At 36.6% G+C, this 21591-nt stretch overlaps 1 protein-coding gene across 1 annotated transcript in view; it reads right to left on the bottom strand.

The window, feature by feature from the left end:
• The window catches only part of NRG3 (neuregulin 3), a gene marked incomplete at its 5' end in the record, with an annotated part of 1038127 nt that overhangs the window by 412778 nt on the left and 603758 nt on the right, over positions 1 to 21591 (bottom strand). The gene's annotated exons all lie outside the window — the stretch shown is intronic.

Raw genomic sequence — 21591 nt, 5'->3', positions numbered from 1 at the left:
CCCTCCCCTGCTCACGCTGTCTCTCTCTCTCTCTCTCTCCTAGAAATAAATAAAAATAAATAAATAAATAAATAAAATAAATATTAAAGGAAAAAAAAGGAAGTCATTCCAAAATTCTTTGAAAAAAGCCAAAAAACCCATCAAACAAGCTTACATCTATGAATTCATGGTACTATTTTTTAAGGTTACTTATCTATCTTGAGACAGAAATAGAGAGTATGAGCGAGGGAGAGGCAGAGAGAGACGGAGAATCTCAAGCAGGCTCCACACTGAGCACAGAGCCTAATGCAGGGGTGCAAACTCACAAAACTGTGACATCATGACCTGTGCTAAAACCAAGTGCCAAATGCTCAACTGACTGAGCCAGCCAGGTGCCCCCTTAGTGCTATTTTTTAAAGGGTCATCTAAGAAGGGCAATAGGCAAAAAATTCCCCAAACCAAAAAAACCCCATAATCTGGAAAATTAGTAAATAAAGAAAAAGTTATTAAGCTTTTACGTATCTTTCTAATATAAACTGTACCATTGGGTAAGCAAACAGGAGATGAGGTCAAGTGTGTCATTATGGAATTATTTCAACTACCATGTAAAGAAATATGGACTTAGATTGTTACGATTTCAACCCTCAATTACTTAATGAGCCTAGAAATAAAACATCAATAGCTACTAACATCAAAGAAAGAACAAAACCAGTCTTTATGTGCCTCTTGAAGGAAGAGAACTCCAATTATAATCTCACTAAAGAGATAGTAACAGAGCCTAATTCAGAGTCTATGATCACAAATTCTAGACTATGTGAAACTGCATTGGTCAAATAGGCCTGGTCTCTCTACAAATAAATTTTATCTAATAAAAAGCAAACAGAAAAGAGAATGATGAAATGATATGTAGATTAAACAAAATAAAAAGATACTAACTAATTGAAAAAAATAGCAGGCTAAACGATAATGTCCAGGGATGCATACTTAAGTGATAAAACTAACAGAGTACCAAGGAAGTATTTTCTACTATAAAAGTCAGCATAGTTGCAGAAGGGGTTAATGGTGAGTGTGTCTGGAAGCAGACAAATGGGACTCGTGGCTTCTGGGCTGCTAGCAAAGTCAAGGATGTTGTCTTTGTTTGGGGTTGCTTCCTGCTTGTGTGTGTGTGTGTGTGTGTGTGTGTGTGTGTGTGTGTGTGTGTGTGTGTGTTTAATAAGCTACAAAATTTAAAAAAATAATGATTTAATGATTTTATTGTTGAGAGAGAGAGAGAGAGAACATGAGCATGAACAGAGGAGGGTCAGAGAGGGAGGGAGACAGAATCCAAAGCAGGCTCCAGGCTCTGAGCAGTCAGCACAGAGCCTGACATGGGGCCCCAACTCATGAACCATGAGATTATGACCTGAGCTGAAGTCAGACACTTAACCAACTGAGCCACCCAGGTGCCCCAATAAGCTACAACATTTTAAAATGAAAACAAAAACCAAATCCTTGGAACCCTTAGTATCAACATCTAATCCGATATATAACAATCACCTGAAGGAATTAGCTTTGGGCAAAGGTTCTATTACTAGTAATATCTAATCACATTTCTTATTACCACAATCAGAATTGCCTCCTTTACATATAGATACTTCTTTTTCCCCATCCTATAACAGATAAGTACTCTGCAAGATACCTCTTATCCATGTGTCAGATTTTTTTTTGAAAATATAGAATGCATGTAACAGATGTTAAAAATAGTACCCAAGAAAGCAGATTTATTCCCACGGATTCTTGTTTCCATGACCTAAAATGGTATTTTAAATCCTTTCTAATTCTCTCTTTAGTAAGCATTCCAAGGCTTCTACATTTATCTCTATACACTATTTCTGCCACTTTAAAGACAACACACTTTTGGATTCTCAACAGGAACAAAAAGAATATTTCAAAAATGAAAGATTTTTATTTTTTTAGGTTTATTTATTTATATTTTGAGAGAGAGAGAAAGCACACGCACACCTGTGGGGGAAGGGCAGCTAGAGAATCCCAAGCAAGCCCATGCAATGTCAGTGCAGTGCCCCATGCAGGGCTCGAACTCACAAACTCTGAGATATGACTTAAGCCAAAATCAAGATTTGGACGCTTAACTGACTGAGCCTCCCAGGTGTCCCAGAAGATTTTTCTGAGGTACATCCTAGACTTGGGTAGAAATAAAGTTTTGATGCTGATAAGCCCCAGCTATGTGAATACACCTCCTCTGCTTTTCTGCAGCATATGAGTGAAATGATTGTGGGTAGGTCTGAATTTTCTAAAATAGAATGTTAGAATCTTAGAATGTTAATCTTGCCAAGCATCTTCAAAATGTGCTGGTCCAATTTCTAGGTAACAAAGGGGATATTTCCATAGGTATTACACGGGCCCAACTTCTAATTGATGCTTCCAACTTTGGGTCTGGCATATTTCCAGATGTATTACACTTGCACTTCAATTAATTTACATGACAACAAGGAAGCAGATACCGGTCCAGATAAGGGCTCCAAGCGCACAAGGAACTGAGAGTGCCAAAATTAAGTTAGGGCGGTGCAGCTGGGATTCAGAGCCAGGCAAACACCACTTATAGCCCATGTTCTTGCCATTTGCTTTGTCACTGTCTTGTTTTCTTAGCAAAGCCAGTGGATACAAGGAAAGAAGCAGACCTACTGAGGAAATGGAAACATCAAAGAAGAACTGAATCTCAACCAGTGGAGTCAGTAGCTGGGCAGAAGTAGCACAAAACCCAAAGTTACCAAATCCTCTGGCAGGGGCAATTCAGGCTACTACTATTCTCTGCTCTGATTTCAGGTGCCTTCTCATCGGCAGGCTGAAATATTCTGGGTGAGTCCTCACCGGAGGTGGATAATGAAGGCAAATTATGCAGGAAAATAAACAAATATTAAATCTTGAATAGAGTTGGTTTACTGTTTTATTTTTTCCTCCAGCCTCTCAAAAAATAAGACAGAATATTTCTTTTCTTTTTTAAATGTTTTTATTTTATTTTTGAGAGAGAGAGAGAGAGAGAACACAAGCAGGGGAGGGGCAGAGAGAGGGGTGACACAGAATCTGAAGCAGCCTCCAGGCTCTGAGCTGTCAGCACAGAGCCCAAAGCGGGTTTCAGACTCACAAAGTGCAAAATCATGACCTGACCTGAAGTCAGACACTTAATCAACTGAGCCACCCGGGTGCCCCAAAATATTTCTAGAGCTTTCTATGTGCCATGCACCATGCAAGGTGCTCCTATCATAAACTGAATTAGACACAATCCCAGCCTTACGGAAATTGACAGTCTGTGGGAGGATTTCAGCACAGGTTATTTGCACTCTCATCTGTCTCTTCAGAAATTTACTTAGCTGAGGGGAACCATGTTTTGGAGCTTTCAGTAATGCAGTCCTTATCTCCTCTTGTCTACTCCATACCCTCTTCCTTCCCTGGGTCCTGTCTCTTCTAACCTATACTCTCTGTTTCCCAATGAACTATCCAGGAAAAAAAATGCAGGAAATGCTGAATCATACTGAGTCTTCCCATCAACCTTAAAAAAATTCATTACACTGGAAAGTGCCAAGTTTCCCCATTACTGGCACCCAGGCATCATTTCATTGACCATTTCTAACTCTACTGATGTATAAATATACCTCAGCCAGAAAACTAATTGTCCAACATTGATGAGAAAGTAAGGAAGCATGTGGAATCCCCTTCTGGACTCTTTGAATAATTTTGCAGAATTAAAGAATTGGTGTAATTTCTCCAGGGACATGCTCGATTATTCTGTATCAGCTTTGTAACAAATGGTGATAATAGCTGTTTTAGAGTTTAATATAACAGGAGCCCAGGCGGAAGAACAGGTGCAAAGGGAATTAAATTAAAAAACCTTTTGATTTAGAAAATCAATCTTGCTTATGTTTCCTGTACAAGACTAACTGTTGTGTCTGGTTCTCCACTCTCTGTATTGCTCACCCCCACTATGTGAACCCGGGACCACTTAAAACCATTGGTTATCTCACCTATTTTCCACAAGAACCAACTCTTACTTCAATTCTGGAAGTATGGGCAAGAGGAATTTAAAGTTGTTTAAGATCCACACTGTGAATCTCTAATAAATTTTTCTTGCTTTTGATATATCCTTAAACTTACCTCTTTCCTGTGTCTTAAGAAATAATACACTAAACGCTAGTTATATGCTAAACACTATACAGCATGTTCACATATGTCACTTCATCTAATGTTCAAGTAAGTAAAAAGCAGCTATTAAACCATTTTACAGATGATGAGGTTAAGTGGCTTGGTCAAGTTATACAACTAGTAAATGCTAAAATGAAGATCTGAGCCAATGTCCAATCAACTCCAAAGGAATGTCCAACCAACGGGAAGAGAAACAACCCTGTTCAGGCCCTTCTGGAACAAGAATATTGCCTGCATTAGTCAAGGATGCTTTCTTTGGTATGACCAGAAATCTCTAATAATTTTGCAATCATCTTTTATTTAGGCCTGTTAAGGTGTCCAAAAATTGATGATTATTTGCTCCTAAAATAGAAAGTGAGAACTTGGTAGATTTTGCCAGACAGATAAATTGACCCTTCAATACAAACACACAGACACATACACACACCCCTCCTAACCTATCAATTTTACAGAGGGTGGTCTCATTATTATCATCAAGAATCCTGTCAATGAAAAAAACAAAACAAAACAAAACAAAAACCTTAGCCGGGCCATTTTCTTTGTCCTGCAAATACTAGATTCTTTTTTGATTCTCTATTCTGCTCCATGCTGTTCACATCACAACTGCTCTTTCCATTTAAATTTACAATTGCTCTTTCCAATAAATAAAAGAACTCAATATTTTTTGAGTCTTAATTGCTAAACATTTACTCAAAGAGGAACTCCATGAATTTCCTCAGCATTAGCTCCTCTTGTTTCTATTTTTCTCAGCTAAGTTAGAAATTCCCAGGGTCTTGTGAAATAGTGATCATCGCTCCTTATCTATCTGTCCTGAGTACATTAGATTTGCACCTCCATAGTGGAACTGAGAAAGAGCTGTGGTCCACTCAGGACTTGCGTAGGAAAAAGCCAGCAAATACAGTATATTAGCTTCAATGGAAAATTGGGAAATATGTACATATTGCCTATGTGCATATATGTAAAAGTGTAAAATATAAAATGTGTATACTTCTATACTGGAGATCTAGAAGATCTTCTTTTCTGAAGATAATTGATATTGGACCAGTTAAAATAAAAACATTTTAAAAAGTTAAGAAAATTTCATTAAAGGAGAAAGGAAAAAAAGTTGGAAGAATGAAACTGTGTAAAATGTGTGCATTTTCCCTTAAATTTAATAACATTTAGGTTTTAATTGCCCCAGGTACTAATCCTATGAATGAACAGAGTATGGATCAAGTCCTGACATTTTTTAATAGTTTTTCTTTACAAGTTTTGATTGCATGGTATGTCCTCTTCACTTCATATTTGCTTTTATTAGCCTGATATTAAAGTATCCATACTTAAACAAAGTATCAAAAACAATAGTTCCACAATGTGCCCAAGGCTTTGCTTAATCTTTTGGAATTCATTTCTTCTCTTTCTCCTTCTCCCCACTGCCTATTTTTCTTATTTTTTATTTTTTTCACAGTCAATCCTGCATCATCATTATTCTTTTGCGGTCTCCCTCCCTCCCTTCCTTCCGTCCTCTCTCTCTCCATGCTTCCCCTCCCTTCCTTCCTATCTTCCATTTTTTATCCCCCCCCCCCCAAACTCCCTTCCTTTGCTCTCCTTTCCTTCTTTCTTTCCTTTTTTCAAATACTTGGGGCCCATAGTTTTGGGTGTGAGGATTTGAGTAATTCTCCAAAATTACTGTCAAGTATCTACGATATACTGCACATATTACAAGGCCTGTGATTCCATTTTGTGACTGATTTACCTTGCATTTATGTCATATTCACAGATGCATCATTTACAAATTGGTTAGAGATGATTTACACAGACATAATGTACAAGTGGAAAAGTTAAGTAGAGATGGATGATTGAGTAGAAGCTGGTTTTAGAAGTATTTACTTCATTAGTGAATCTTTTCATGGTATACTCACTTCCATACACATCCTCCTAATGTTGGGGACTTGAATCATGAGATACACATATATATTATCATGCAATTAGACTATACATACCATTCGGTCTCACCTTTTTCACTCAACATATGTCATAGACATTTTTCCATATTAATACATACAGAACACGCAAGATCAGAGGTAAAGTAATGTGGGAAAATTCACAAAGCTTGTTTATGACAGAGCCAAGGAAAGGCACCCATCTGCTTGTTCAGTTTGTTTTAATTAATCCACATTTACTTTAGGATTTAAATTTTTATATAAATATTCTTTGCATTTGTTATGTAAATTTCTTATTCCCCACCATTGCAAGTTTTAATCAAGAACACGGAAACAAAGAATTTTGGTGTAGTTCCAATGATTGAAGCAATTCTATAGTTAGAATGCAATTGTGAGAAATTGGAGTTTGGTCAGAATACCAGCTTTAACACCTGTTCTTTTAAAACAATATTTCTTTACTTTCAAAAGGAGGACAGCAACATTTCTGATTCTACCTGCAATGTGGCCATTCAAGATCCATTACTCAGGAATGGGATTTAAAAGTTAATGTTACATTTTATACTCAAGGAAAAACTCATCCATTCTGCTGCTAGAGAGGGAGCCCTACATGGAGGACACATAGAAATTTAAAAAGTGCTTTTGGCAAAATTACTTCTAAAATTTGAAAGGGAGATTTACAACATCATTACTCATTGTAATTACAACAATAATGTAAGAAATACTAAAGTGCCTATATTATCAGAGGCAAAGAGATATTATAAATAAAGATACTGTAAAGGGATTTACATTAAAATCAACCACCTCCTCTCAACTAACTCAAAATAAAAGGAGCCCAGCTGCCATCATCCTAGGGGAAAAGCTCTTATATGACTTAATTGTTTACATTTACATATAGAATTCTAGGTCACAGGTATGCTTAGTTCTTTATTTTTGTACTAAGCCCTAGAGATTTGTGCAATGGAATAGATTTCAGGTGGAAGTTCAATAGTGGAATCTCTCAAGCAGTTGGTGCTGTATTTCCTAGTCCATTATTTCTGAAACATAGTCTTTAGCTGCCCAACAAACAGAAGAAATCTCAAGGAAATGTTCAAAATGGAAGGTGGCTGATATAAAAGTACTTTTGAAGCCTCTCGTTTCATCACAAAGTTATGCAGATTTTGTCTTTTACTTCCTATTACAAATATTCCCTTTAATGCAAAAATAAAGCCTCCAATAATAAGTGCTACTGAGCTCAGCTCTCTATGAGTAGTAAATTAGCTGGTCTTAGCTGTTTTGCAGCACACTCAGATGCCTGGGGGTCAGCACTCTGTCACTTCATCTAGGATGACAGTGGCCAGGACGTCAAACACCAGCACTCCACACCCCTCATCCTTCTCCTGGGGCCAGCTACCTACCTGGGCATTCCGTCTGAATAGTGAAGGCAGAGGACAAGTCAGAGCAAATGAGTACCTGGAAATTTACTGACCTTGTCAAAAGTAGTGGATGGTATTCATATTGAAAGGAAGAATAGCCATCAGAATGGGGTCTTGTTAAGAGTAGACTTTACATTCAAAAATAATAATTAGAGAGGCTCCTGGGTAGCTCAGTCAGTTAAGCGTCCGACTTAGGTTCAGGTCATGATCACACGATTTATGGGTTCGAGTCCCATGTCGGGCTCAGTGCTGACAGCTAGCTCAGAGCCTGGAGCCTGCTTCAGATTCTGTATCTCCCTCTCTCTCTGACCCTCCCCTGCTCACGCTGTTTCTCTCTCTCTCTCTCTCTCTCTCAGAAATAAATTAAAAAAAAACATTAATAATAATAATAATAATAATTAGAGAAGCATTTGTTTAAAGACACTATCTTTAAACTATTCTCAGATACTATTCTCAGATACATGGGCATCCTGATTTGTTTACTCAAGTTCCTGGCCCAGTGAATGTGGCAATGGATGTATACAAATATCATTAGCTGATGTCATAAAGGATAAGTAAGTGAAAGAATTATCTATTAGCATCCCAAGAGTCATAAAGCAAATTTCTGTTTATAATGGTGTTTTCCTATAGAACAATAAGGCCACAGTGTTATGTTAAAGGATCCTTAGGAAAGAAGAGGTTGCATTAGAGCTAATGCTTTGGGAATTGCACAAAACCTCATTATGCAGTCCAGAAAGACATTCCTCATGACTGGGAGTGTTGCATGCTTGTGGAAATGTGCCAGCTTTCTTAGGCAGAATGATGTCTGTAAACTACTGCTCTAAATGCAGACAATGGACTGGTCAGTTGACTGAACCACTTGATACTTATCATTTCAATTACAAATGTATTAAGTGGATATCAATTATACACAGCTTCTCTTCTACTTGAATAGAGTAAATCCAATCCTAAGAAACGCTTGCTTCTCAGGGTACCATGTCAAGGTTTGGGGCCTAGACATTCATGAAGAAGACCAGAATGTTGGTCTTTCCTGACTCCAGCAAAAAAAAAAGATCCCACATTTGAGGATGAAGGAAAGCCTCTTGGTTTTCTTCCTACTGCAGAAACTTTCTTCAAACTTCAGTAGTGGGTGGTCCTCCTCTCACGTATCTGAAGTAAAGCTCCTTTTACCTACACAGTCTGAATAACAGTAAAATAACTGATTTACAATATAGTTTGCTTCCTCAGATGTATCTGTTTTCAGAAGCTTACAAGGAAGCCAGTTTTTACTTTCTTCTTGTGTGAAAGATGGAGATCTTTCGTAGAATCTCAAATTCATTTTATACTTTTCAGAGTATCTGCTTGGTTTGCATGTCCCTTTGCTGTCTATTGTAGATTTCAGGGTTCACAGTCTTAGTTAGGTCTGGACATAGATTCCAGTGAATGGAATAATCACGTACTCCTGCCAAAACACTGCACTAATAACAGGGAAATCTCCCTATTAACCACATGAGGTAGAATCTGACCAAATTGTGTGAGGGCATTTCTAAAGGAAAATATAAAACTTGGATATTAATTGTTGAGTTTATTGTTATTTTGTTTGTAGCTAAATCAGGATATTTTAGTATAAATCATATTATATAATTAGAAATGGCATATTTAGTATGGAAACAACAGATAGAAATATACAAGTTGTAGAAATGAACAGCACTAGTTTTGAAGTCCGGGTACTCTGAGTTCAGACTGCAGCGCACTGACTTTCTTGCCGTGGGCCTGGAAAAATCCCTTAAACTCTAGTTTCCACTGAAAACCTGGGTGATACCCTAATTACTTTGGGTAATTGTTTCAAGGATGAAATCAAATAATGGGCCATAGAGACCTCTCACTATTATTAGTTTCACTACTCTAAGTTCTCTCGAATTCAGTTGGCCCTCAAAGAATTTACCTTCCCTTCTCATCAATACCTGGTTACCTTCTTGAATGGGAACATGCTGCCATATTTACAACCTTGTCAAGGCCAAGACTGCCCTGCCCAATCTCACAGCAGCAACTCTTCTGCCTCCTGTTTTCCAAAATCAGTTCATTTAGTAACTGTTTATCAAAGGGTCACAGAAGACCTAATCAGAAGAGGTTTTCAAATTCGGCCCATCCAAACCCTTTCTTTGATTTATGGAACAAGAAACTGAGCTTAATGGTAAAGTACTTTGTCCAAAAATCATAGAGTACATTAACACCATTATTTGAAGAATTAATACCACTGAAAATAGAACTTTCTGAATATCTAAAAATGTATTTAAAAATAATCTTTGAAAACTGAGAATTGTTCCTTTTCCTATTGTGGGGCTATGAAATACTTGCCTGTATTTAATTATTAAAATTTTTTAATGTTTATTTATTTTTGTGAGACAGAGAGAGATAGAGCATGAATGGGGGAGGGGTAGAAAGAGAGGGAGGCAGAATCCTAAGCAGGTTCCAAGCTCTGAGCTGTCAGCACAGAGTCCGATGTGGGGCTCAAACCCATGAGCCATGAGATCATGACCTGAGCTGAAGTTGGAAGCTTAACCGCCTGAGCCACTCAGGTGCCCCAATTGCATGTATTTTAAAATGTAGTTTGCCCAGGGGCACCTGGGTGCAAGTGAACTGAAACCAATTCACTCCTGGCTTTTTTCCCCCTCCTTTGTCCCCTGGCTGGTTCCAAAGGAGCATATTCCATCTTCACTTTCTCATACTTCTGGTAATTTTATCAAAGGCTATTTTCTATTCTGAAGTAGCCAACAAGTCATTTTGTTTGTCTTCTTGAATCCATCAAATCCTTAGTAGATCCAGGCTTCATGAAAATCGTGTTACAAAATCTTTCTGAGTGATTGTCTGCTTTGTGAGAAACACAGAAAGAGTGATCAATTATTAGATTGTGATTGATTGCTTAGCAAAATAAGCTCACAGAAGACCTTGGGCTAGAACACACTGAGTAGCTAAAGAAGCTGAGCCAGGCATCAACGCTTAGAAAGCAGAGATAATGCCACTTGTCGGACACCTCAGATTAGGGCATTTCCAGGACAATTTAAGTTCAGACTATACTTGCTAATACAAGAGTGCTATAGCTTTTGTGCATGCCAGTTTAGAAAAATAGATTTGAAAAAAAATGTTTTCACATCAAATTCCTGGAAATTATATTTGGGTCAAGTACAGAGTGGTAGTGTTCATTATTTAAAGGGAAATGTGCTGGTGCCCTGTTTAAAGCAGTATGTTAATCTTGGAATACACATAATTCCTCCAAAGTTATATTTAGACATGTAAGTATTTTCACATGAAGCCCCTCCTGTAAATAAAGATCCAGCCCCATGGTGATTCTCCCAGATGCAGCCTCTCACCAGGGTTCTCTCTAGCCCCTACTGGCATAACTAAGTATAAAACAATTCCAGACCTTCAACAATTTTCTCCCAACATTAGTAGTTTTTCTTTAACTGCAGTCATGGTGTCTAGTTTTGCTTGAGGAACTCAGAAATTCCACAACCCTCCAATTAAAACAAACAAACAAACAAACAAAAAAAACAAAAACAAAACCCTTCATACTTCTCAAAATGCAAAACTCTGAGTTATATTCATTTACCAAAAATCCTTTCAAAATTTCCTTCCACTGAGTGGTATTCCCTAAGAAAGCATTCTAGTTCCATGAGATGTGCTCTAAAGAAAGTATTCTGTGCTAAAAAAAAAAATAATAATACTGTGTGCAGGGATAGCCAAGGCTCTGAGGAGTTTTGCTAGAAGAAACAAACAAACAAAACCAAAGAGCAAAAGAAGAGCTGAATCTATCCTTTAAATTCTGCTATTAAACATTACCCGCACTTATTTGACCACAGAACCGTATTTTTTAATCTTTCTATAATAAGGACTACTGATACCGGTAGAACTGATAGTTCCAGAAAACACACTTTGGTAAGAACACACCTCCCTGACCCTGCAGAAAACAGTCTGTAGACAAGTATGCTCTACAGCACCCTCTAGGATGTGAGTTGTTCACACTAAATACGTCATATTACTACACAGCTCCATTCCTCTTATCCACGAGAGTGTCACGTCTGAGAACTGCCTAGCACAGTTTGAATGTCACCTCATCTAACACATGTTCCCCACCTGGCCCCTCATTTTCCTGGAACAATTGATAATTCTATCATCTACACAACAGCTACACTCAACACAGCCTTCTAAGACAGCACTTAGCCCACTGTGATAAAATCATTTGTGTTATATATGTGTTTGTTGTGTACTGTGTGTATATAATTTTCTTCAAGAGATTGTTCTCTGAAAATAATATCGTATATGTCTTATATTTTACATAAGGCCTAGGACCTCCTGAATACTCCATGAATATTTATTAATTTAAGGAGTTAATAAGGGAGGACACACTTGGAATCTGTTGATTAAAATTAAAAGTGACAATGAAAATACAAGTTCTTAACAAAAATTCTATTATATGTTGAGTATGATGTGCTCCTGTAGATATATGAGTATGTATACAGGCCACTCTGCCATTATAATCATAGATACAGTGACTACACAATTCAATGTATAAATTGAGATATGTCTGAGAATGAAATGGTGTGCCAAAAATAATGAAACTGTGTATCTTATAAAAATATTAAGTAACAGATTTATTATATTAGTAGATATAAAATATTTATTTTAAAAATGGCATTTAAGAGTCAAATCCTTTTTAAAATGCAAAATCAAAATATCTCCTCTTGTTATAACACTCAAAGCAAAATAAATCAGAAAGGTTTTTCATTATTTAGATATTTAAAAATAATATCAAAATATGCATTCTTAGTATGCATTCATATAAGCTAATTTTTCTTCATATATTTTCCAATACCATATTATTGACACACCGAAGAATGCATCTTTGAAAAGATGTCATCACTTCTAAACTACCTATAAGCATGTACAGATTTCACTTTATGGGCTGATTATAAGTTGTTGATACTTTGAACTGATTCTTCTTTACAAATCAATCTTTAAAGATTTTTTTTATTTATATATTTTTGATATAGAGAGAGACAGAGCATGAGGCGGGGAGAGGCAGGGAGAGAGGGAGACAACAGAATCTGAAGCAGGCTTCAGGCTCTGAGCTGTCAGCACAGAGCGCAACATCGGGCTGAAGTCCACGAACTTGCCTAATGGAAAACAACTCACTCCTGGCTTTTTTCCCCTCTCTCTCTTTTGAGATAGAAAGTGTGAGAATGGAAGGGGCAGAGAGAGAGAGAGAGAAGAGAAGAGAGAGAATTCCAAGTAGGCACTGCACTGCCATCCTGGAGCTCAATGTGGGACTTAAACCCATTAACTGCAAGACCATGGCCCAAGCTGAAATCAAGAGTCAGACACTCAACCAACTGAGCTACCCAGGAGCCCCATGGATTCCATAATTTATTAAGAACATTGTTTTTACCATGAGACCAGACATCTCAAAATTTCTATGTGTGTTACCACCGTAAAAAGAAAGTTTCTCTTCACTGTTCAATGTTGAACTTTTATCAGCTAAATGTCTTGTAGCTTTCAAATTACTGTTAGATGATTTGCCTTGATTAAAAGGAACTTCTAAAACCTTTAGCTTTATTCTAAGAAGTGGATGAAATCCCATTATTGGCGTTAACTCTCTCTTTAAAGCACTTGATAGCACTGATATAAACCTGGCATCATTTAACTGTTTGCAAATTGTCTCTGTTAATAAAGCCAAGACATTTACAACTATTATGGCTTCCCTGTTTTGTACATGCACAATATTACTTGGGATAGAAAATGAGTGAAATTAATTTAGAAGAACAATCATTTGACATAAACAGTCATGCTTCAGAGCTAACCATGTTAATCTGTCATCTTTAGGCAGAGTCTCTTAAAATAACTAGTGATTTTTGAGATATTTCTTTAGTAGATTTGAGTCTTCTGGCTCTTGTGCTGTCAGTAATATTACTATGGCTTCCACGGAGGATGGGAAATGTAGACCACCATTTTGTACAATTTACATATTTATCATAAACTTCCTTAGCAATTGGAAATTTCTTTTATGAGCTTTTGGACGGTTGCTAAGTACAGAGACTTATTTAAAAATAAGCACTGCCAAACAATAAAATATAAAGTTATAGATTTAAACCATACAATAAATGACAATGTCATTGTATCATTAACGTACATACTACTTTCTATATATTCAACAATAAAAATGTCCAGTTACTATTACCTGCCCCTATTTCACAAGCTCTCAACCAATAATTTCCCATGTTTTACCCTGACTTCTCTCACACTGGGTGCCTAGCATCCTACTGCTCCATATAGACTTAGCACACTTCACAGAACTAGCTAATTAGTTAACACAACGAGTGGCTAAGGGGTATAACAAATGTGATGTCAGGCATAGGCAAATTAGGTCTTNTATTAGCAAACACCCTGTATGTTGCCCTTTGAAGAAACAGTTAGCTATGTTGCATTTGGAAAGAATAATGAAATCAGAGATGGATAATATCTGGCCATGATTCATGTTTAAGCCTGTGTTAAAACTAAAAATTCAGCTCACTGCCTGACTGCTTGTGTATTTCACTCCTAAGGCAAGACCATGTTGAATGCTGAAAGTCAAAGTGGAAACTCACCAACCCATTGAATTTTATTTAAACGCATGACTATGAATGAAGTTTCATTAAAAGTTAAAAAAAAAAAAACCAAAAACCAAAACAAAACAAAGCAAAACCTTGGAGTGCCTGGGTGGCTCAGTCAGCTAAGCATCTGACTTCAACTCAGGTCATAATCTCACAGCTTGTGGGTTCGAGCCCCAAGTCGGGTTCTGTGCTGACAGCTCAGGAATAGGCTCAGATCCTGGAGCCTACTTTGGATTCTGTGTCTCCCTCTCTCTCTGTCCCTCCCCTGCTCTCTCTCTCTCTCTCTCTCAAATATTAAATAAAACATTAATTAAAAAAACTTAATAAATACTAAAACAAATGTGATGTCAGGCATAGGCAAATTAGGTCTTTCCTGAGTCATCTGGGATATGCTGTCCCCCAAAACAAAGAGAGGATATTTAGTTAAACATGTATTGATGAAGGTGATAGATCATCTCTATGCATTTTTTCGTATTTGGAATTGGCAATACTTTCTTTTTATACCTCCTAGAAAAAGCCAATCTTCTTTTCTAAACTAAGTAGCAATTGCATGGCTAAGAAATGCTGGAAAAATGAAAATGTATTTTTACTCAGCACTGGGTTTGAAGGCCACAAGCAATCAGAAAACCAGTGAAAGAGAAAGATGCTGGCCTTTAACTAGCAACTGCTTTTGTTAAGTCTATGGGCTCTAAATTTGAAGGTCATCCTCCTGACAGTAGACGAGGTTTGGAAGCTGGACTCAAAAACATGCACGGATTAGGGACATCTCCTTCAGTACTCCTTAGTATTCAATACAGCTTCTGTTGGGATACACCATAATTCAAGAACCCTACCTCTATGTATAAATCATTCTAATAATTAGAATTGTAAACAATTTCCCATTGTAATTGACCTGATCAAAAATTCCACCCAAAGTTCACCATCTGGAAGTAGCAAAATACATAAATCTCCTCTTAATGTAGTCTACCTCCATATATTTAGTTACCCTTTCTCAAGTCTCCTCTCAGAACTTAAAAGTGGCATCTAACTTGCTGCCTGAATATGCACTCATTTACTGAGTAAGCAGTTGCTAAGGACTTGTTTTACTTATGGCTCTAAGTCAACTGTTCTAAACATAAGGCAATCTTGCCCCCCCCTCCATCCCCACCCCCGTGAAGTCTAGCAATACTTGAGACATTTTTGTTGTCACAACTCAGGGGTAGGGTGTGCGTGCTACAGCCATGTAGCAGATAAAGATCAGAGATGCTGCCAAACATCTTGCAGTGTAGAAGACAGCTCCCTGCCCTTACCCACTAATACACAGCAAAGAATTATCCAGTCTGCATAATACTTCCCAGTTCCATCCATGTTGCTGCAAATAGCATGATTTCATTATTTCTCATTGCCAAGTAGTATTCCATTGTGTGTGTGTCCGTATGTATACACACACACACACACACACACACACATATACATATGTATATATATTCCATTGTGTGTGTATATGTATATATATACACATATGCCCACACACACGCACACACACACACACACACACACATATATACACACCACATATGCTAAGTGAAATAAGTCAGTCAGAGAAGTCAGAGAAGGACAGATATCCTATGCTTTCACTCATATGTGGAACTTGAGAAACTTAACAGAAGACCATGGGAGAATGGGAGGGGGGAAATAGTTACAAACAGAGAGGGAGGGAGGCAAACCATAAGAGACTCTTATATACAGAGACCAAACTGAGGGTGGATGGTGGGGGGAGAAAGGAAAATGGGTGATGGGCATTGAGGAGGACACTTGTTGGGATGAACACTGGGTGTTGTATGTAAGTGATGAACCACAGGAATCTACTCAAAAAACCAAGAGCACACTTTACACACTATACAGTACCCCGTTTGACAATAAAACATATTTAAAAAAAAGAATTATCCAGTCCAACATATTCATAGTGCCTGGCTTGAGAAATCTGTCATAAAAATACATAAGATTGCTTCCAAAAGAATCAGAAGTCCTGCCATTTACAGAAACTAGAAGGAAGGTGAGAGAAAGGGAGGAAGGAAAGGAGGGAAGGAAGGAGGGAGGAAGGAAGGAAGGAACGAACGAACGAACGAACAAATGAACGAATGAAAAGGTAACTGTAACTCATGACTATCAAGTAAACTGAGATTTTTAATTTCCTTGATAGGAACACTGTACAAAGGAAGGGACAGCACTGTGGTTGGCCTCCAAGGGTTACGGAAGAAGAACACTGACAGATCCTCCCAAGCCCTTAAGGGAGTCGGGCAAAAGCTAGGGCTCCCTTTCAGCTGAAAGGGACTCCTTTTTATATACATGGGCTCTAAAATATTACCAAAATTGCTTTTTAAACCCTTCTATTTTTCAAATACAAAGAGAAGAGAGAATACAATACAAATGTTTACAAAGTGTTTCAGCAAGCATCAGGATAATAAATTATCCAGATTAAGAAATAGAACACTCCAAATAATATCTCATAAGCCCTCCTCCATCGTGATCCATTCTCTTCCTAAACACGACTACCCTCCTTACTCTTGTGACAAATATTTTTTTTCTTTATAGTCTCACCAATTATGCATTAATTTCTAAATAAGTTTACTAATGCCTGTTTTTGGGCTTCACATAACTGGAATTATACAATAAGCATTATTTTGCAAATTTTCATTCAGTTAAGGTTCAGTGGTATGACTGATCCATGTAGAAACGTGGGTATGCTGTCCCTTCCTTTCCTTTGATGAAGAAAATTCCTTTGCATAAAAACATTTCATTGTATACATGCTACTGTTGGCAGAGGCTTTGTGTGTTTACAGTTTGGAGCTACTAAAAATAGTCTCACTGTAAAACATTCCTGAATACGTGATCTGATGGACAATTTAATGATTTACTCTAGAGTATTTAGGAAGATGTGAACTTCTAGTTCAATGATGTGTGCATCTTCAAATACACTAAATGTTCTCGAATGTTACCAAAATACTGGTACCATGCTTGGTATGTGTCGCAAAACATCATCAGTGTTCTGATCGTTTCATGTGTGCTTGTAAGTAATTTTTATTTTTCAGTTGATCAGTGTGCCCTTTGATGGCTCAGATCTTCTGTATCTTACCTGACCTCTCTTGTCTGCTTGTTCTCTAAATTTTTGAGGAGGCATTGTTTTAAAACTTCCTACTACAAATGCATCGTTCTCTTTTATTGTCAGTTTTTTCTTTAGATATTTCAAGACTTTTGCCACGTACATATAAATTTAGAAATATTATACCTTATTGGTGGACATGCAGTTTCAGACTATAAAATGTCTCTTTTTATCCCTACTCTTTTTTTGTGTAAAAATTGTTTTTTTACAATATTTATAGTTACCTCTTAAAGAAATTACTATTATTATAGAGTGCTTATTTTCATCTTGCTTTAACACATTCTTTAATCTTTCTGCTGTAGGCATGTCACTTGAAAATAGCACATATATCTCATAAATAGAATCTATGTGTCCAGTCTGATAATCTTTGTCTTTTTCTATAGCATTTAATCAATTTATATTTAATTATTTTTTTTCCTACTACTTGCTTTGCACTTTCAATTTTGCATGTTTGGTTTCAATTTCTTTCCTTCTCTCTCTCTCTTCTCTGGTTTCATTCATTTTTTTTTTTCATTCAAATTTTGTTACCTATGAATTCTGCAGTTAATTTCTCCATTTGCATTCCTTTACTAATTATAATAAATTAAATCAAAGCATAAAACAAAGCAACACTTGTACTACCTCCTGGAAAGGACCAGGAAATCAAAACACTTCCACTCCATCCATTACCTCTCGTATAGTTTCCATATTAGATTCAATCCTCCTAATCATTGATATATATATTGTATGTTTATGTATTTATTTTGTTCTCTGCAATCTAACTGATAGATAATTTTTCTGACCTTTTGTTCCCGGTTTTCTCTCCAATCATATCTAATCTGCTGTTCAATTCACTTAGTTCTTCAGTAACTGTATTCTTCATTTCTACAAGTTTTATTTTTTAAGTTTTTAAACCTACTCTGCCACTTCCTAGTTTCCTGGATTTGGAACATATTTTCAGCTTACTTTTAATTTCTTTAAAAAGACTAATTACAGGAGCCCGCCTGTATGAAGCTGTATAATTCTATGTCCTACTCTGGTTTTTGTCGGTTCTCACACATAGTACTTCATTTTCTGTCTGTTTTGTCATATTTGACAAGCTTGGTTGTCTTTGTATGGTGTTCTTAATCCTGGAAAGAAATCTTCAGCAATAACTTGAGGCTTAAGATAAAGCTGCATTACTTTATGAAGACTTTTTTTTTTTTTTTTTTTTTTTTTTTTTTTCACCTAGGAGTCCTTCCAGTTCTGTTAAACTTTTAAGATAAATGTATGCTTCTGAGCTTCTGATTGATGTCGATGTAAGTTTGAAATCAGTGAGAGAGCTGGTTTCTATTTATTCTTAAAGATTAGCCACTTGAGATACCAGTTTTTTGTTAGGAGGATTTCCAGGTAAATTCTCCAGACAAGGAGAATTTGAACATATCCAGGGCAGGGATTTCTCACCCTTTAGGCAGTTAGAAAGAAGTCTCAAATTTGCCTAGATGAGTAAACTCTTTCATCTATGTTTGACTAGCTTTTCTGGGGACACTCTCTCATCAGTTTTGAAAAGATAATTTCTTATTAATTTGTTAGGTTTGTTCTGCTTTTTAGAAATTTTTCATTCAACCTTTTAAATTATTATCAGGAATTACTAGATAATAATTACCAAATTATTATTTAATCTAAATAACCTTATCTAACTTTAATCTAACTCATATTCCAATATAATTTTCTGTTTGTCATAATAGAATGAGCTGGAAACCACCACCACGTATCATGCACTGGTTCCTTCTAAAAATATCAGTTAGTATCTCTTATGTGAAAGACGTATCACTCAGCAAAGAAGGAGGAGAGGAGATCAGCAGAGAAATGCATTCCAAATGAAAATGCTAAGAAACTAATAACTGTAAAATCTTTTGGACACTGCTAAGCGCCAGGGCGCCTGTATGCCTCAGTTGGCTAAGTGTCCAAATCTTGATTTTCGCTCAGGTTATGAGATCAAGCCCCATGTTGAGCTCTAAGTCAGGCTGTATGCTGAGCATAGAACCTGCTTAAGATTCTCTCTTTCCCTTCCTCCCTCTCCTTCTCCCCTCCCCTCTTTCTCCTTCTCTCTCTCTCTCTGCCTCTCAAAAAAAAAAAAAAAATGCTATTGTCACAGGAAGAACTCAAACAGATTGCTCTGGAGATCTATTTATTAAGGAACAAAATATTTCCAGTCAGGGGGTGATCAGAGGTTTCTAGAAAGAAGAACATTTGTAAACCATAAAGGATCTGAAATAAAATTTTCTATATTAAAACGAACATGAATTTTGAAAGAAGACTGTTCTACACATTAAGACCAGCTCTCACAGTCATATTTACATGAATATGAATTTGTTATTGAGGCTATGAATAACACTGTGGTCTAGAAATTATAACAACTATCTAATAGAAAGATAGATGCAAATAAATGACATAGTATGAGTTAAGCTTCTAAAGCAATGCCTAGGCTTTTAATAGACAGTTAAAATATTGTACTTATTGAATTATTTCACCATGATTTCCATATCCTGATGAATGATTTTGAGGGGCTTAAAATGAGGTCTTGAGAAAGAAAAAAAAAATGAACAAATTGATGTTTTTCAGTACCTACCACCTATCTCTACCAGGGGTAGATATTTTCACATTAACAACCTTATAAATAGTTCCTTTCATCATTTTTTTTTCTGTCAAGAGCTCTACAGTCAGGATGGCTGTCGACTATTTTTCTCTCTTGGAGGGGCATAAAAAATGCTAGTATATTAAAGGCTGAGATAATACAGATAAGAGCTCTTTTTAATACAGCTTTTCTAAACTTGTCTGGCCACAGCATACATTTTTCAGGTCAAACTTTAGATTTTTGTAAAGCTCACCGCACTGCACTTTTTATAAATAGACCTCAGTGCACCTCTATCCAATCAAAATGATCTCTGCTCCTATAAAGTACTTTCTGTCCAAAATTTGTTCATTTGTTTACCTGCTATTCTTTCATCAATGGCGGTTTTCCCTGTCTTTCTGCACATTTAAAGACTCCCTACTTCCTCCAGTAAAAGTCTAGTATGCCACTCAAAGGATGGGAGAAACTTTTTGCAAATCATTTATTTGGTAAGGGACTTGTATACTGTATGTGTGTGTGTGTAACTCAATAATAAAAGATAACCCTTTTTAAAAAAGCCAGTAAGTATATGAAAAGATGCTTCTCATTGTTAGTCACTAAGAAAAACAAATCAAAACTATGATCCAAAAGAAGGTTAATAACAAGTCCTGGAAAAGACTGTTGTAAGAGGAACCCTCATATACTCTTAATGGGAATGACCAACGGTGCACCCATTTTGGAAAAAATAACCTGGCAGTTCCTCACACTGTTAAAATATTTATGGCATAATCCAGCAATACCACATTTGGATATATGTCTAAGAGAAATGAAAGCATCTGTTCACCCAAAAACTGTTACATAAATGTTCACAGAAAATCATTCACAATAGCCAAATAGTGAAAATACACCAAATGCTTATCAACCTATGAGCTGATAAAATGTAGCATATCCATTCAATGCAATATAATTCCACAATAAAGCAAAACACATGCTATAGTATAAATGAACCTTGAAGATATTATGCAAAGATGCAAAGCTGCACAAGACTTATTGTATGGTTTTATTTATATAAAATAACCAAAATAGTCAGATATGTAGAGGGAAAAAGAGATTAGTGTTTTCCTAGGTCTATGGGTGATGGTAGGGATTGACAGGAGACAACTAAGAAGTGCAAAGTTTCTTTTAGGAGTGATGAAAATGTTCTAAAATTGATCATGGAGTTAGATGCACAACTCCATGATTATACTAAAATCTACTGATTTATGACTTTAAATGGGTGAATTTTATGGTAAATGAATTATATTTCAATAAAACTTGTGGTGGTTTTTCAAAAACATCATTTCAGCTATGGCTTCACTTCCTTTACAATTCTTCATGGACTACACACTGTCCATAATGCTCCACCAGTTTGGCTCCTTCTTATCTCTCCAGCCTCAATTCTCAGATTGCTCCCCATGTACCTTAGGCTCCAGCATGCACAGGGCTTTTACAATGTCAAAACAGTAACATGATTATTGGAAGGTACATATTCCCTTTGAGCAAGGGGATGTGTTAAGCAACATTTGGTCTTCAGAGGATCCTGATAGGTTTGAACATATAAAAGAGGGCTCTGAAGAGAGAGAGAACAAGGCTGGGTACTGAGGATATAAAAAGCAGCCTCTGTGGAATATTCTTAATGAAGAAATGGGCAAAATAATGTAAAGAACAGGATAAATAATTTGGATGGTGTTTACATTGTTAC

The sequence above is a fragment of the Crocuta crocuta genome, unplaced genomic scaffold (genome assembly GCF_008692635.1).
Source record: "Crocuta crocuta isolate KB4526 unplaced genomic scaffold, BGI_CrCroc_1.0 scaffold28, whole genome shotgun sequence".
NCBI lineage: Eukaryota > Metazoa > Chordata > Mammalia > Carnivora > Hyaenidae > Crocuta > Crocuta crocuta.
This window is presented reverse-complemented; position numbering and strand designations above follow the sequence as displayed.